At 46.4% G+C, this 6,000-nt stretch overlaps 1 protein-coding gene across 1 annotated transcript in view; it reads left to right on the top strand.

Moving 5' to 3' along the window:
- The window catches only part of nyap2a (neuronal tyrosine-phosphorylated phosphoinositide-3-kinase adaptor 2a), a gene marked incomplete at both ends in the record, with an annotated part of 156,989 nt that overhangs the window by 130,981 nt on the left and 20,008 nt on the right, over positions 1-6,000 (top strand). The gene's annotated exons all lie outside the window — the stretch shown is intronic.

The raw sequence follows: 6,000 nt of genomic DNA, 5'->3' as shown, positions 1-6,000 counted from the left end.
GGAGAGAAGAGAAGAGAAGAGAAGAGAAGAGAAGAGAAGAGAAGAGAAGAGAAGAGAAGAAAAGAGAAGAGAAGTGAAGAGAGGAGAGAGGAGGGGAGAGGAGAGGAAAGGAGAGGAGAGGAGAGAAGTGGAAATGAGAGGAGAAGAGAGGAGAGGAGAGAAGTGGAAAGGAGAGGAGATACGTGGAAAGGAGAGGAGAGGAGATAAGTGGAAAGGAGAGGAGAGGAAAGAAGAGGAAATGAAAGGATAGGAGAGGAGAGAAGTGGAAAGGAGAGGAGAGGAAAGGAGAGGAGAGGGGAGCGGAGGAGAAGAGAGAAGAGCAGAGGAAAAGGGAGAAGAGGAGAAGAGAGGAGAAGAGAGGAGAGGAGAAGGAACAACAGGATATTGAGGGACGAGAGGATGAAAGAGGATGTTTGGGAGGAGAGAGGTGGGATGGCGGTAGAGAGAGGAAGAGGAGAGAGGCAGGAGGTAGTAGAGGGGGAGGGATGAGGGGGATTAGTGGAGATGGATTCAGTGCGTCTCTCAAGGACAACAGGGACAGACTGAAGGAGGCAGGAAGCAGCGGACGTGGCCTGGAGGCTCCTGCTTCTCAGGGCTGAACACCAGGCTGGGACCCAGTCAGAGTGCTGCTTCCCAGGGCTGAACACCAGGCTGGGACCCAGTCAGAGTGCTGCTTCTCAGGGCTGAACACCAGGCTGGGACCCAGTCAGAGTGCTGCTTCCCAGGGCTGAACACCAGGCTGGGACCCAGTCAGAGTGCTGCTTCTCAGGGCTGAACACCAGGCTGGGACCCAGTCAGAGTGCTGCTTCCCAGGGCTGAACACCAGGCTGGGAACCAGTCAGAGTGCTGCTTCTCAGGGCTGAACACCAGGCTGGGACCCAGTCAGAGTGCTGCTTCTCAGGGCTGAACACCAGGCTGGGACCCAGTCAGAGTGCTGCTTCCCAGGGCTGAACACCAGGCTGGGAACCAGTCAGAGTGCTGCTTCCCAGGGCTGAACACCAGGCTGGGACCCAGTCAGAGTGCTGCTTCCCAGGGCTGAACACCAGGCTGGGACCCAGTCAGAGTGCTGCTTCTCAGGGCTGAACACCAGGCTGGGACCCAGTCAGAGTGCTGCTTCTCAGGGCTGAACACCAGGCTGGGGCCCAGTCAGAGTTCCATGAAACCATGACACTCCCCTGACTAAAAGTATAATGGAGCTCTATGGAGAAACCATGACACTCGCCTGACTAAATGTATAGTATAATGGAGCTCTATGGAGAAACCATGACACTCCCCTGACTAAAGGAGCTCTATGGAGAAACCATGACACTCCCCTGACTAAAAGTATAATGGAGCTCTATGGGCAAACCATGACACTCCCCTGACTAAAAGTATAATGGAGCTCTATGGAGAAACCATGACACTCCCCTGACTAAAAGTATAATGGAGCTCTATGGAGAAACCATGACACTCCCCCTGACTAAATGTATAATGGAGCTCTATGGAGAAACCATGACACTCCCCTGACTAAAAGTATAATGGAGCTCTATGGAGAAACCATGACACTCCCCTGACTAAAAGTATAATGGAGCTCTATGGGGAAACCATGACACTCCCCTGACTAAAAGTATAATGGAGCTCTATGGAGAAACCATGACACTCCCCTGACTAAAAGTATAATGGAGCTCTATGGAGAAACCATGACACTCGCCTGACTAAATGTATAATGGAGCTCTATGGAGAAACCATGACACTCCCCCTGACTAAAAGTATAATGGAGCTCTATGGAGAAACCATGACACTCCCCTGACTAAAAGTATAATGGAGCTCTATGGGGAAACCATGACACTCCCCTGACTAAAAGTATAATGGAGCTCTATGGAGAAACCATGACACTCCCCTGACTAAAAGTATAATGGAGCTCTATGGAGAAACCATGACACTCCCCCTGACTAAATGTATAATGGAGCTCTATGGAGAAACCATGACACTCCCCTGACTAAAAGTATAATGGAGCTCTATGGAGAAACCATGACACTCCCCCTGACTAAAAGTATAATGGAGCTCTATGGGAAACCATGACACTCCCCTGACTAAAAGTATAATGGAGCTCTATGGAGAAACCATGACACTCCCCCCTGACTAAAAGTATAATGGAGCTCTATGGAGAAACCATGACACTCCCCCCTGACCTAAAAGTATAATGGAGCTCTATGGAGAAACCATGACACTCCCCCCCTGACTAAAAGTATAATGGAGCTCTATGGAGAAACCATGACACTCCCCCCTGACTAAAAGTATAATGGAGCTATATGGAGAAACCATGACACTCCCCTGACTAACAGTTGTTTCAAATGAAAACAGCTGGATGTCATTTTGCCAAATCAGCATGGCTGTGAGTGTGAGTCTTGCACCTTTTACATTATTAATAATAATAATAATAATAATAATAATAATAATAATAATAATAATAATAATAATAATAATAATAATAATAATAATAATAATAATAATAATAATAATAATAATAATAATAATAATAATAATAATAATAATAATAATAATAATAATAATAATAATAATAATAATAATAATAATAATAATAATAATAATAATAATATCTTAGATTTATATAGCGCCTTTCAAGAGACCCAAGGTGCTTAACAGGAGGGGGCAGCTAGGGGAAGGGGATCAGGGAACAACGTAACAATAAAGTAAAAAGGAAAGAAAAGAAAAAAAGAAAAACAAAGAAAATAGGGAAGTCATTTACAAATTTCATTTGGTGAAGATGTGGGTTTTGAGTTGGGATTTGAAGGAGTGCAGGGATGTAGCACTACGGATGTTTGGAGGGAGTGAGTTCCAAAGGGTGGGTGCGGCAACAGAGAAGGCTCTGGGACCTACAGTCCGCAGGTTGGTGGTGGGGATGGAGAGGACCTTCTTTTTCCGATTTTTCTCCCATCCCAATGTTAGTCCGGACTGGACTACCACCCAGTCCGGAACTAGCAGACTGACCAACAGCCTCTATCCTCGGGCTGTCAGGCTGCTCAATGATCACCCCCCCCCCCCCCCCCCGGTGACATAACTCCCACTTCCACATTACAACAATAACTGTGAACCGGACTTGCATTGCTGCACTATACACTATTCCATCCATTGCAAGCCAACGCCCCCCCCCCCCCCTCCATCCATTAACGCAACTGGACTGTCACTGTACTATTTATTTGCACTAGCACTATTCCACTTGGGACATTGATATTATATTATTATATTATTATTATTGATATTATTATTTTGCACATGCTATATTCAGTATGTTTGTATGCCAGTGGTGATGCTCCAAACTCAATTTCGTTGTACCAACAATGACAATAAAGATGATATTCTATTCTTCTATTCTATTCTAGTTGTTATGCCAATTCCCAATCCCCCTTCCTGGTTGTTGCGCACTCTGAGACTATCACATGCTTCCTCCGACACATGTGTAGCCAGCCCACCGCTTCTTTTCACCTGGCAGCGCGGACTCTCACTGGGAGAATGTAACGTGTGGAAGGTCACACTACCTCTCCCAGATCCTTCCCTTGCTGTGCAGGCGCCCCGACCGAACTGTAGGAGTCGCTGTTTACAACGACAAGGACCCACCCATGCCGGCTTCCCACCCGCTAACACGGCCACTTGTGTTAGTATGGACGGTCGGCCAAGCCGGAGGCACCACAGCCGGATTCGATCCCACTGGCTCTGTGGTGGTAGACAGATGCTTAGTCCGCTGCGCTACCCGGCCGTCCTTAAGGGCCGCAGCTTTGACATGGATTGATTGCTTCGATCGCTAGCATGGCTAACAAATATAGTGTAGTCTGCCCCGTTGTTCTGACCAGGATTGCGTTCCTTTTTACCTCCTCGATGCACTGAGTCTGACGTGGACCTGTCTCTTATAAGAGAGCGCTTCCTCCTCAGTAAGGCTGTGTAAACCTACGCCTGTCAGCCTCCACGTTAGGAACCGCTTACAGGTGAATGCCTCCCCGCATGATGGCTTTATCATTGGATCCCCCATAATGCTTTGTGTCAGTGGTCTATAGCGTGTGTCAGTCATCTGGTTTTCCCGTTCTGGGAACCCGTCCAATATGATGCAATCTGCTGTACTTTCCAATGAATCATTTCCAAACAATCCCCCTCGTGTTAACGTCACGTCCTCAGGCAGAAACAAGCGTTCAGTCTGTTACTGAATGGTCATTGGTTATGAATGTTTCAGACTTCTCTTTACCATTAATGTAATTAACCATAACCCTAGCTCTCAACCAATCACTGCTCTTAATATCATAACCCTGGTCAGCTCTCAACCAATCACTGCTCCTAATATCATAACCCTGGTCAGCTCTCAACCAATCACTGCTCTTAATATCATAACCCTGGTCAGCTCTCAACCAATCACTGCTCTTAATATCATAACCCTGGTCAGCTCTCAACCAATCACTGCTCCTAATATCATAACCCTGGTCAGCTCTCAACCAATCACTGCTCCTAACATCATAACCCTGGTCAGCTCTCAACCAATCACTGCTCCTAATATCATAACCCTGGTCAGCTCTCAACCAATCACTGCTCCTAACATCATAACCCTGGTCAGCTCTCAACCAATCACTGCTCCTAACATCATAACCCTGGTCAGCTCTCAACCAATCACTGCTCCTAACATCATAACCCTGGTCAGCTCTCAACCAATCACTGCTCCTAGTCCTAACATCATAACCCTGGTCAGCTCTCAACCAATCACTGCTCCTAACATCATAACCCTGGTCAGCTCTCAACCAATCGGTTGGTTTTAGGCCATAATAATAATAATATATTCCATTTGTAGGGGCGCTTTATATTTGTGGAACAACTCCCAAGGCGCTACAGTGTAGAAGAACATAAAAACGAGTTATGTAAACAGTGTTTTAATGTTTTCCAACTGCAGTTACACATTATTTGAAGATCTGTATCACCTCCAAGGATTCTGGACTGACAGAGTGTTACTTAGAGACATCCGGAGATCACTGTGTTCTGGACTGACAGAGTGTTACTTAGAGACATCCGGAGATCACTGTGTTCTGGACTGACAGAGTGTTACTTAGAGACATCCGGAGATCACTGTGTTCTGGACTGACAGAGTGTTACTTAGAGACATCCGGAGATCACTGTGTTCTGGACTGACAGAGTGTTACTTAGAGACATCCGGAGATCACTGTGTTCTGGACTGACAGAGTGTTACTTAGAGACATCCGGAGATCACTGTGTTCTGGACTGACAGAGTGTTACTTAGAGACATCCGGAGATCACTGTGTTCTGGACTGACAGAGTGTTACTTAGAGACATCCGGAGATCACTGTGTTCTGGACTGACAGAGTGTTACTTAGAGACATCCGGAGATCACTGTGTTCTGGACTGACAGAGTGTTACTTAGAGACATCCGGAGATCACTGTGTTCTGGACTGACAGAGTGTTACTTAGAGACATCCGGAGATCACTGTGTTCTGGACTGACAGAGTGTTACTTAGAGACATCCGGAGATCACTGTGTTCTGGACTGACAGAGTGTTACTTAGAGACATCCGGAGATCACTGTGTTCTGGACTGACAGAGTGTTACTTAGAGACATCCGGAGATCACTGTGTTCTGGACTGACAGAGTGTTACTTAGAGACATCCGGAGATCACTGTGTTCTGGACTGACAGAGTGTTACTTAGAGACATCCGGAGATCACTGTGTTCTGGACTGACAGAGTGTTACTTAGAGACATCCGGAGATCACTGTGTTCTGGACTGACAGTTATTTAGACCCCAGCATCTTGAGATCACTGTGTTCTGGACTGACAGAGTGTTACTTAGAGACATCTTGAGATCACTGTGTTCTGGACTGACAGTTATTTAGAGACATCTTGAGATCACTGTGTTCTGGACTGACAGAGTTATTTAGAGACATCTTGAGATCACTGTGTTCTGGACTGACAGAGTTAAGGACCCCAGCCTCCTGAGATCACTGTGTTCTG

Source organism: Notolepis coatsorum (assembly GCF_963971535.1).
Source record: "Notolepis coatsorum genome assembly, chromosome: 1".
Lineage (NCBI taxonomy): Eukaryota > Metazoa > Chordata > Actinopteri > Aulopiformes > Paralepididae > Notolepis > Notolepis coatsorum.
Note: the sequence above shows the minus strand (reverse complement) of the source record. Positions and strands in the feature narration are given on the sequence as shown.